Here is a 13024-nt window from a genome sequence, read left to right as displayed (position 1 = left end):
CACAAGAACCCAGTCTTTAGTCCTTCGTAGATACTTAAGAATGTTCTTTACTGCTATCCAATGAGCTCTACCTGGATTTACCTGATAACGACTAACCATGCTCAAAGCAAAAGACACATTATGTCTAGTACATGTCATAGCATACATGATAGATCCAACCGCAGAAGCATATTGAACTCTACTCATTTATGCTATCTCTGCATCGGTACTTAGACTCTGAGTCTTACTCAGTTTGGTATTACTCTGTACAAGGAGTTCTCCTTTCTTGGAATTCTCCATGCTAAAACGTTTTAACACGTTATCCAAGTATATACTTTGACTAACTCCAATTAGTCTTTAGCTCCTGTCTCTCAAAATCGTTATCCCTAAAATATAAGCAGCCTCTCCTAAATCCTTCTTAGCGAAACACTTTCCAAGCTAAGACTTAACCTATTGCAAGGTCGGAATGTCGTTTCCTATAAGAAGTATGTCATCAACATAAAATACCAGGAAGGTTACTATACTCCCAATAGCTTTGACATATACATAAGATTCATCTTCACTTCTAGAGAAGCCAAACTCTTTGACCTTCTCGTCAAAGCAAAGATTCCATCTGCGAGAAGCTTATTTCAATCCATAGATTGGTTTCTCAAGCTTACACATCCTATTTGGATACTTTGCGTCTACAAAACCCTTTGGCTGACTCATGTAAACATTCTCAACCAACTTCTCACTAAGGAAAGCGGTTTTGACATCCATCTACCAACGTTTTATAGTCATGAAAGGCAACTATGGCTGACATTAATCTAATAGATTTAATCTTAGCTACTGGTGAGAAGGTCTCATCATAGTCAACCCCTGGGGTTTGAGTAAAACCCTTTACAACCAGTCGAGCCTTGAGAGTGTGTACCTTACCATCCATGCCAGTCTTCTTCTTGAAGACCCATTTGTACCAAACTGTATTTCGACCTGGAACATTATCAACCAAATTCCAAACCTGGTTGTCATGCATGGATTGGATCTCGCTATCCATTGCCTCTTTCCATTTGTCAGCCTCAGGGCCCGCCATTGCTTCCTTGTAGTTAGAAGGTGATCGGTATATTTTACATCACGCTTAATATACTATAATTTATGTAAAATAACCGATTTTATCTAAGAATGGTGCTACTTTGACATGTATTTGAATTATGTTTGTAGGTGGTAAATATGATGAAAATGGTACAAAAAGATGCAAAAAGAAGTTCAAGGAATTACACAAAGAGAAATCAAGATTGAAAACAAAAGAATTGAAGATGTTCGGGTTTGGAAAGACGAGAAAACAAAATAAAAAAATGAAAAATTGTATTTTTAAAATAATTATAATTTAATTAAAATGATTTATTTAGGAAATAATAATTTTATTATTTTCTAATTAATTTAATTTAATTAAATGTATTTTTAATAAAATCAAAATAAAAATAATATATAAAAATCATGTTTTTTAAAATAAAAATAAAAAGAATTTAAATTAATTAATGAGGTTTAATTAAAATAGATGATTGGGAATTAATTATTTAATTTCTAAAAAAAATTATATTAATTAAATTAATTTAATTTAATTTAATTCACAAAAAGAAAAAAAAATATAAAAGGAAAAATTTCGGAATGAGCCCAAACCCGGAGCCCAAACCCAGAAGCCCAAAAGCTCGCGACCCAGATCCGAAGATCTGTGCCCGATCCGGAGACCGCCCCGCAATCCAGATGCTCTCACAGTGAAACCCGGCTCCGACCCGGGTTGGATCCGCGCTTTTATTCGCACGTGACGTCATCGATGACGTCGTCCGATCCATATCCGCTTTGATCCGGCTCCGACCCGCCCCGTTGCCGCCCCGTTTCTACTCACAGAAGATCCGCGTCTCGACCCAACTTGGACCCGATCTGGACCCGCGAAAAATGGCCCTAAACGACGCCGTTTTGATGCCAGCTCCAAGTGCTTGTGCCATGTGCTGAACCTACGGGTTTTCCTATCTTTTAAACACTTTCCAACCAATTTTAACCACTTTTCCTATTTTAAACTCAAATTCTTTCCAACAAAAACCAAATAATTCCATCTTTTTAATTCTTTTGAATTCTTTTTCATAAGATTTAGATTGGATCTTAGGTCCAATCTAAAAGCTTAATATTCCTAGCTTTATTTCATTCTTTTTGATATTTAATTTTCCAAAAATTCACTATAAATACCACCTCAAAATCACCATTTCAAACACACCTCTTACCTCTAAGACACCTCTTACCTCTAAGACACCTCTTACCTCCAAGACACCTCTTACCTCTAAGACACCTCTTACATTCTTACACACCCTCTTATACCTCTTATACCAACCTACTTTCATACCACCACCTTCTTTAGGAAATTTCTATATTTTTTTGGAAGCATTTTAGTCTTCCAAATTCTTTTCTTTTTCCAAGAATTCAAGCCATCAAAGATTCAAGACTTTTCAAGATTCAAGATCAAGACATCAAGAATTCAAGAATACAAATATGAGTTTGTATAAGTCTACAATGCGCGGCTAAATCCTCTCGTGATCGCAACCGGGAGTAGGTTTTAATTCTTACTTATTGTATTATTTTTGGGTGTGAACATTTGAATTTGTTGAATATTATTTGTGGATTTTGTTTATGTTTTTAACATTATAAAATCGTTACACTTATTTTATTCATTTATCAATTAATTATTCCAAGTTTAAAATAATTTTAAGTGATCTCCCCACCGTGCCAAATCATCCAATAGCGGTGTGTAGGATGGAGGGTGCGGTTACACTTATTTTCTATTTTGGACTTAGACTTTAATTGAATCGACTATGAAAAATTAATAACACTCATTTCTAATTCATATGATTATTAATTCTGAAACCGGAAGCGATCATTTTTTTTAATTGAATTAAAATCATATATTTTTTGTTTGTCATCATATTTATAAATCTCAAATTAATCATTATTTCTTTATCGTTAAATCAAAATAGTAACTAAACTATTAACCATAAGCTCCTCTGGATCCGACCCTTACTTACCACTCGCTAGATTAGTGGAAATAAGGTTTATTTTTGACGCGACAACGACCGCTCGTCAAATTTTGGCGCCGTTGCCGGGGAGCTATTGCGCTTAATATTTAGTTATTTATTTTGATTTTTATTTTAAATTAAAAAAAAATTTAAAAAAAAATTAAAAACAAAATTTTTGATAAAAAAATTTCACATTTTCTTTCTAGTTGTTTATTTGATATATATATATATATATATATATATATATATATATATATATATATATATATATATATATATATATATTAGTATAATTTTCTAATATATATATAAAATAAAAAAAAATCACAATTTTTTTTTGATTTTTAAGTATAATTTCGAAAATATATATAAAAAAAAATATAATTTTTTTTTTCTTTTTTGTTTATTTGGTTTTTTTTATAACTTCGAAAATATATAAAAAAAATATAAAAAATACATATAAAAAAAAATTATTTGATTCTTATAATCTTTATTTATAATTGTTAAATTCCTTTTACGCGTTTGTATTTTTTTTTTGTTGTGCATGCATACTCGTTATTCGAGACGATCCTCTCCATTGTTTTTTAACTCAGAAATCGAAAGAGCGGCAAGAAGAAATCGTGTTACTCACCGCGCCTTAATTTTTGAAGAAGCCAACAAAACCGACGACAAGATGACAGACCGAAAAACCATGAGAGATTTTGCACGACCCTCACTTGACGGGACCAAATCATGCATTAAACGACCTGAAGTAGGAGCTACAACTTTTGAGATCAAGATGCATGTGATCCAAATGGTGCAAAATAGTGCGCAATTCGATGGCTCACCCGATAGTGACCCCAATACACACATCACTAGTTTCTTGGACATTTGTGACATGTTCAAGATGGATGGAGTAACTGAAGATGCAATCCGACTACGCCTCTTTCCTTTCTCTCTACGAGGCCGTGCCAAGAGGTGGTTCTCAACATTACCCGCTGAATCCATCACCACTTGGGAAGACTTGGCTGACAAATTCCTAACCAAGTACTTTCCACCATCAAAGACAAACATGATGATCAATGAAATCCTTTCATTTCAAGCTGAAGATGGCGAATCGCTATACGAAGCATGGGAAAGATACCGAGAGCTACTCCAAAGATGCCCACATCATGAGCTACCTATGTGGAGGCAGGTCCAAACATTCTTCAATAGTTTGGACATTCATACACAACAATCACTCCATGCAGCTGCCGGAGGTTCCATAAGGAACAAAACACCAGAAGAAACTTATGAACTCATAGATGAAATGGCAATGAATGGCAGTCCCGCTCATTCGGTCCAATATCGTGGCAACAAAAACAAACAACTTAAATTTGAGAGTGTACATCAAACCGATGAAGTGCTGACTGAAGTCCTTTCCCAAATGCGGAAACTGACAACTGAAATCAGTCAACTTAAACAAAACCCTCAATCTAATGTTCAAACTGTTTGCAGTTTATGTGAAGGACCACACAAGACTAAAGACTACAGAAAAGGGAACATGTTCGCTCAAAACAATGATAAAGTTGAAGAAGTCTTTTATTCTTCCGGTGATCAGGCTGACTTGAATGAAGAAAGGCGAAATTTCTATAGACCACAACAACAACACAATCAATTCAACAACCAAAGCAACAATGACCGATGGAGGAACAACAACAATTCAAGTTCAAATTGGCGGAACAACAACAACAACTTCAACCCCTGGCAAGGCAACAAGGTCAGCAACAACAATTCGGGCCAATCCAGTCAAAATCAACATCATGGGCCAGTTTCTTCTCAAGCAAATCATGGAAAGACAAGTGAACCATACCATGATAAGCAAATGGAACAATTGATGAACATGATGAAGGAAAGTCTCAAGCAAAATGAAATTAACTCCAAATCAATTTCAATACTTGAGAAGCAATTGGGACAAATAGCAGAGCAAATAAATCGGCGACCACCTGGCAACCTTCCGGGCACCACGCAAGTAAATCATCAACACTCAAGAGCTTCAACTAGCAACACCACCACCACCAACACCAACAACAACGCACATCTAAATGAGGTAACTATTCTACGTAGTGGTAAATCATATGATAATCAAGTGCATAAGCCTACACCAAACTCGTTAAAAAATCCTGATGAGGTTTTAGTGGAGGATTATGTATCTTCTGATAATGAAAGTGAAAAGACTCTTAAAACACCAATTGAACCAGAACATCAATTGAAAGGAAAATTGCATGAGTCGGAACTGTCTAAAGTTGGGGAAGGACATGTGGAGACAAATACCACCCCTTACCCAACAGCTTTGAAAAACCCAGAAAAACAAGTTTTTTAAAAAAATGATGATATTTGGGAAACGTTTCGACAAGTCAAAATTAACATCCCACTTATCGATGCCATTAAGCAAATTCTGGCTTATGCTAAATTCCTCAAAGATTTATGTACTCAAAAGAGACGTCACCGAATTCCAACAAAATCAAACGGTACAGCACATGTTAGTGCCGCTTTGACAGGAATACTTCCACCCAAATTAAAAGATCCTGGAGCACCTTTAATTACAATTGAAATTGGAAACATAAAAATCAAAAAGGCACTTCTTGATCTTGGAGCAAGTATCAATGTCCTTCCTGGTAGTTTATATGATAAATATGACCTTGGCCCATTGCAACCAACTAACATTAATGTGTCCATGGCCGATTTGTCACTTAAATTACCACGGGGGATGTTGCCTGATGTCATAGTCAAGGTGGAAGATTTTTATTACCCAGTTGACTTCATAGTTATGGACTCTGAAAAACACTTCAAGGACAAACAACAAAATGTCATTCTCGGTCGTCCCTTTTTAGCAACTATAAATGCTCAAATTAGTTGTCGAGATGGTGCAATTGACGTGACTTTTGGCAACCGCAAGTTGAGACTACAAGCCTTTGGACCGAACGCTAACTCTCCAGATCATAATGATTGCTTTATGATAGACACCATCGGGGATTGTGTTCACGAGCATACCGCAAATATGCTCCTGGACATAACCAATGATTTGGAGGATGTTTTTTGTGACAGTGACAGATCTCAATCAATTGAAGATCAAAAAGAGTTTCTGAATGCTATCCATGGTCGCACGTCAACTTGGTCAAATAATTTTGATGATCTCCCAGATTCAATTGATTCAAAGATAAAGCTATCATTGGAAGAACCACCAGCATTGGAATTGAAGTTGTTACCGAAGCATTTGAAATATGCCTTTTTGGGAGAAAATCAAACGCTTCCGGTGATCATTGCATCAGATTTGACAGAGGAACAAGAACAAGCATTACTGAAGGTGCTTAACACATACAAAGTCGCAGTTGGATGGACAATTGCCGATCTTAAGGGAATAAGCCCAGCAGTTTGCATGCATATAATCATTACCGAACCGTCGACAAAACCATCAAGAGAGACGCAAAGAAGATCGAACCCTAATATGAGGGAAGTCGTGAAGAAAGAAGTGTTAAAGTGGTTAGATGCCGGAATCATCTACCCAATCTCTGACAGTGTATGGGTTAGCCCAACGCAAACCGTTCCAAAGAAAGCTGGCGTCACGATCGTAGAAACTTCAAGTGGTGAAAAGATAACCACTCGGCCGGTAACCGGGTGGCGGGTTTGTATTGATTATCGCAAATTAAATACTGCCACTTTAAAAGACCATTTTCCTTTACCTTTCATTGACCAAATAATAGAGAAATTATCAGGTCAAAAGTTTTATTGTTTTCTGGATGGGTATTCTGGATACAATCAAATACCTATACATCCTGAAGACCAAGCCAAGACTACTTTTACATGTCCCTATGGTACTTTCGCATTCCGACGAATGCCATTCGGATTATGTAATGCCCCTGCCACTTTTCAAAGATTAATGACTAGTATTTTTTCAGACATGGTCGGGGAGTCCTTGGAAATTTTTATGGATGATTTCTCTATTTTTGGATCAACATTTGACACATGTCTCCAACAATTGGTAAAAGTTTTGACACGTTGCACGGAGACAAACTTGGTTTTAAGTTGGGAGAAAAGTCATTTCATGGTTAAAGAAGGAGTTGTACTTGGGCATGTTGTTTCTGAAAGAGGATTTGAAGTTGACCATGCCAAAGTACAACTCATTTCCTTACTACCACCTCCCACAAATGTCAAAGGCGTGAGATCTTTTCTTGGACATGCAGGTTTTTATAGACGATTCATCAAAAATTTTAGTGCGATTTCAAAACCTTTATGCAATTTGCTCTCTAAAGACGCACCATTTTCTTTTGATGAATCGTGTATGAAATCCTTTCAAAATCTAAAGGGACAACTTTCCCAAGCACCAATATTGCGATCACCTGATTGGTCACAACCTTTTGAAATCATGTGTGACGCAAGTGATTATGCGGTTGGTGCTGTATTGGGGCAACGGGTGAATAAAAAGCCCGTTGTAATCTCTTATGCTAGCAAAACTTTTTCCGATATACAATTGAATTACACAACAACGGAAAAAGAGTTGTTAGCAGTTGTCTTTGCTTTAGACAAATTTCGCTCATATGTTTGGGGGTCAAAAGTTGTTGTTTTTACGGACCATAGTGCTTTGCGTCATCTCATGCAAAAGAAAGATGCAAAACCGAGGCTTATTAGATGGATATTGCTACTACAAGAATTTGACTTAGAAATTCAGGATAAGAAAGGAAGTGATAATGTAGTAGCTGATCACTTGTCCAGACTCCCCATTGATGTATCAAGCACTTTCAAGGAAGAAATTCGGGATACCTTTCCCGATGAACAATTATTGAACATCAATGGATTACCTTGGTTTGCTAATATTGTGAATTATTTGGCTACAGGAAAAATACCAGAGTATTGGACAAAGCAAAAGATGAAACATTTCATGGCACAAGCAAAACGGTTTATTTGGGACAATCCAGACTTATTCAAGATTGGACCAGATCAAATAATTCGGAGATGTGTCCCTGACCATGAAATTCAAGATTTATTGGCTCATTGTCACTCATACGCATGTGGAGGACATTTCAGTGCTCAAAAGACGGGTCACAGAGTTCTAGACACGGGTTTCTTCTGGCCAACAATTTTTCGTGATGCGCATGTGTTTGTTAAATCCTGTTTGAAATGCCAACAAGTTGGGGGGATCTCAAAAAGAGACCAAATGCCATTAAACCCCATCTTGGTTGTTGAAATATTTGATGTGTGAGGAATTGACTTTATGGGTCCTTTTCCAACTTCTTTCGGCAATATTTATATTTTGGTGGCTGTCGATTATGTCTCAAAGTGGATTGAAGCCGAGGCCACCAAAACAAATGATCACCATGTTGTTTGTAAGTTTGTCAAGAAAAATATTTTTGTGAGACATGGTATCCCTCGTGTGATCATCAGTGATGGGGGGTCACATTTTAAAAACTTTAAATTTGGCAAACTACTCAAACAATATGGTGTGAATCATAGAATTGCCACACCTTACCACCCTCAAACAAGTGGTCAAGTGGAAGTGTCTAATCGACAGATCAAAGAAATTTTACAAAAAACCGTTAGACCTGACCGCAAAGACTGGTCACTTCGACTAGACGATGCGCTTTGGGCCTATCGGACTGCTTTCAAAACACTGATTGGCACAACCCCTTATAGACTTGTTTATGGAAAAGGATGTCACTTACCGGTTGAGTTAGCACATCGAGCATTGTGGGCCATCAAAGAAGTAAATTTGGAGTATGATCAAGCAGGAAAGGAACGAAAACTACAATTGAGTGAACTGGAAGAACTCCGGGATGAGGCATACAATAATGTTGTCACATATAAGTCCAAGATGAAAGCATTCCACGATGCAAAATTAAAGATCAAAACTTTTGAAAAAGGACAAAAAGTGTGGCTATTTAATTCACGATTAAAGCTTTTTCCCGGGAAATTGAAAAGCAAATGGTCAGGACCATATGAAGTAGTTGATGTCACACCTCACGGAGCGATTGAGATCAAAGATGAAAAAGGCGGTGAGTCATTCAAAGTAAACGGGCATCGTCTCAAGCCCTATATTTCATCCGCCACACGACATGAGGTACAAGTAGAACGGGTTGACTTTTTACAAGAACAACCCACTTACGTCATCTAGTTTTTGCTTCGAGGTAACACGTCTGGCTGAAGACGTTAAACTTAGCGCTACTTCGGGAGGCAACCCGAGAACTTTGTGGGTATGTTCACTGCAAACCCTCACGAGACTTCACTCGTCCATTAGGGTAACCTAGGGGTTTAAAAGGCTTGTTGCACATGCCAAGTGCAATCGCGATCCTCAGCGAAAATGATGGATTTATTTTATTTGGTGTGTTTGTGGTTTATTTCATTTTATTGTTTTATGGTTTTCTTTTGTGTTTTACATCGAGGACGATGCAAAGTTTAAAGTTGGGGAGGTATACTTAAATGAGAAAAAGGCGACAAACCAAATATGCTGCAATTTTTGGTTTTGATGGAGCCCAACAAAAAAAAATTCAACATTTTTCTCCTATTTTTGAAGATATAAAAGCCTCCTCTACCAAGAACTATCAGGTGATCTCGATTTTTTGTTTGTTTTGTGTGATTTTTTTAATATAAATAAGAAATTATCCCAAAAAGGAAAGAATGTAATTGTGTTAGTATGTTAGTGTGCTTTTACCAAATTATAGCAGGAAACATAAAAAAAAAAAAACATTTTGAAGCACCAATTAGTATTACTTGTATGGATATAGAAACAAACAATAGGATGCATAACAGTGAGAAAGTGGACCGTAACAGACTGATACATTTCATGCAGTAGATCAGCTTTCTAGAACTTGTTTTAACTCTATTTTAAGAATACTGAATATCAAAATGATAAAGGCAATTCATTTATTTTTATTTTTAGCCAATTAACCCTTAAGCCTACCCATTTGTATTTAAAATCCCTGTTGTTAACCACTTTGAGCCTTAGCCTGTTCGTTTCTTAAGCAGATTTAAGCCATATCCCAAACACTTTCCTACCATGTCTTTCGACTTTATAAGCAAAGTTTTATCATTTCCGTGTATGTATTTGTTATATATATTGTTCATATTTTAGCGAGTCAAATAAATTGTGAAATTTCAGAAAATTTCTCTTGCTTGGTTCTAAAAAATTGGTTTAATATATATATATATATATATATATATATATATATATATAAATTGAAAAAGAAGACAGCTACCCCTTTATTTGAATGTTCTCTTTTTGTTTGTGTAAGTATTTATAGTTTTATAAACTTAAGGTTAGATATCAAGAAATTAACGTTGTTCGAAACATTTTACGCAAATTTTCGACATTTTTAGAAAATCTAAGCCTAAGTTTAAAGTTGTATGATGTGAGATTTTTTATGTGTTATTTGTTATTTTTAGAAAATCAAAGTTTAGAAACAAATCTAAAGTTTGAGCTTCCATATTTTGATATATATCTGTTGTGTTCAAAAAAAAAATGTTAAAAATAAAAGTATAGCGTTAGTGAAGGTTAGTTAGAAATATTTTATATGTTTGTAAACGTTTGCAATTTTTGTTTCAAGTTGAGTCCATATATATACACTTTGGGGTTTTGCTGTGCAAAAAAAAAAAAAAAAAAAAAAAGAAAACCAGAACCAAGCATTTTAGTTTGAATAACTTTTGTGTTTTTATTAATAATACAATTTTAATTTGAAATGACATATTCAAATAATGTCATGATTTTTAAGTTGAACATAATCCAAAAAGATTTTTTTCTTATCTAAACATTTTGAGTCATTTTAGATAAGTTGTAGATGTTATTAATGTTTGTATATAGTTGTATTGTATTTATCGAGTTGTAATAATTATCTTTGTTGTGCTCTTAAAGTCTAAAAGACCAAGTCACCAATCCAAAAACATCCCTACCCTACTCTTAGCCAAACATTACAACCTGAAAGTCCTTTTGATTGATATTTAAGTAGTCACTAAGTAGAGGTAGATCAAGCCTATGGTAAAGCGATATCTTTAAATCGACCTTGATTGTGAACACGTCTCCACTTCAAAGAAAGAAATGTGACCTCATCCTAACATTTGTTGTTATATCTTGATCAGGTGGTATTGATTGGTGTTATTTAATTCTGTTATGGTTCCATGTGAAAACTAGTTTATAATTCATATCTTTAGTTTTCAAAAACATCAAAGAAGTTTTCTAGCACGCTAATCAATTACATTTGGATCTTTCTCGGGACGAGAAAGAGATAAGTTGGGGAGGTTTGATCGGTATATTTACATCATGCTTAATATACTATAATTTATGTAAAATAACCGATTTTATCTAAGAATGGTGCTACTTTGACATGTATTTGAATTATGTTTGTAGGTGGTAAATATGATGAAAATGGTACAAAAAGATGCAAAAAAAAGTTCAAGGAATTACACGAAGAGAAATCAAGATTGAAAACAAAAGAATTGAAGATGTTCGGGTTTGGAAAGACGAGAAAACAAAATAAAAAAATGAAAAATTGTATTTTTAAAATAATTATAATTTAATTAAAATGATTTATTTAGGAAATAATAATTTTATTATTTTCTAAATAATTTAATTTAATTAAATGTATTTTTAATAAAATCAAAATAAAAATAATATATAAAAATCATGTTTTTTTTAAAATAAAAATAAAAAGAATTTAAATTAATTAATGAGGTTTAATTAAAATAGATGATTGGGAATTAATTATTTAATTTCTAAAAAAATTTATATTAATTAAATTAATTTAATTTAATTTAATTCACAAAAAGAAAAAAAAAATATAAAAGGAAAAATTTCGAAATGAGCCCAAACCCGGAGCCCAAACCCAGAAGCCCAAAAGCTCGCGACCCAGATCCGAAGATCCGTGCCCGATCCGGAGACCGCCCCGCAATCCAGATGCTCTCACAGTGAAACCCGGCTCCGACCCGGGTTGGATCCGCGCTTTTATCCGCACGTGACGTCATCGATGACGTCGTCCGATCCATATCCGCTTTGATCCGGCTCCGACCCGCCCCGTTGCCGCCCCGTTTCTACTCACAGAAGATCCGCGTCTCGACCCAACTCGGACCCGATCTGGACCCGCGAAAAATGGCCCTAAACGACGCCGTTTTGACGCCAGCTCCAAGTGCTTGTGCCATGTGCTGAACCTACGGGTTTTCCTATCTTTTAAACACTTTCCAACCAATTTTAACCACTTTTTCACCACTTTTCCTATTTTAAACTCAAATTCTTTCCAACAAAAACCAAATAATTCCATCTTTTTAATTCTTTTGAATTCTTTTTCATAAGATTTAGATTGGATCTTAGGTCCAATCTAAAAGCTTAATATTCCTAGCTTTATTTCATTCTTTTTGATATTTAATTTTCCAAAAATTCACTATAAATACCACCTCAAAATCACCATTTCAAACACACCTCTTACCTCTAAGACACCTCTTACATTCTTACACACCCTCTTATACCTCTTATACCAACCTACTTTCATACCACCACCTTCTTTAGGAAATTTCTATATTTTTTTGGAAGCATTTTAGTCTTCCAAATTCTTTTCTTTTTCCAAGAATTCAAGCCATCAAATATTCAAGACTTTTCAAGATTCAAGATCAAGACATCAAGAATTCAAGAATACAAATATGAGTTTGTATAAGTCTACAATGCGCGGCTAAATCCTCTCGTGATCACAACCGGGAGTAGGTTTTAATTCTTACTTATTGTATTATTTTTGGGTGTGAACATTTGAATTTGTTGAATATTATTTGTGGATTTTGTTTATGTTTTTAACATTATAAAATCGTTACACTTATTTTATTCATTTATCAATTAATTATTCCAAGTTTAAAATAATTTTAAGTGATCTCCCCACCGTGCCAAATCATCCAATAGCGGTGTGTAGGACGGAGGGTGCGGTTACACTTATTTTCTATTTTGGACTTAGACTTTAATTGAATCGACTATGAAAAATTAATAACACTCATTTCTAATTCATATAATTATTAATTCT

This window comes from Lactuca virosa, chromosome 4, assembly GCF_052849685.1.
Source record: "Lactuca virosa cultivar CGN04683 chromosome 4, Lactuca_virosa_CGN04683_v6, whole genome shotgun sequence".
Lineage (NCBI taxonomy): Eukaryota > Viridiplantae > Streptophyta > Magnoliopsida > Asterales > Asteraceae > Lactuca > Lactuca virosa.
The sequence above is the reverse complement of the archived record's forward strand: the minus strand, read 5'-3'. Positions refer to the sequence as shown.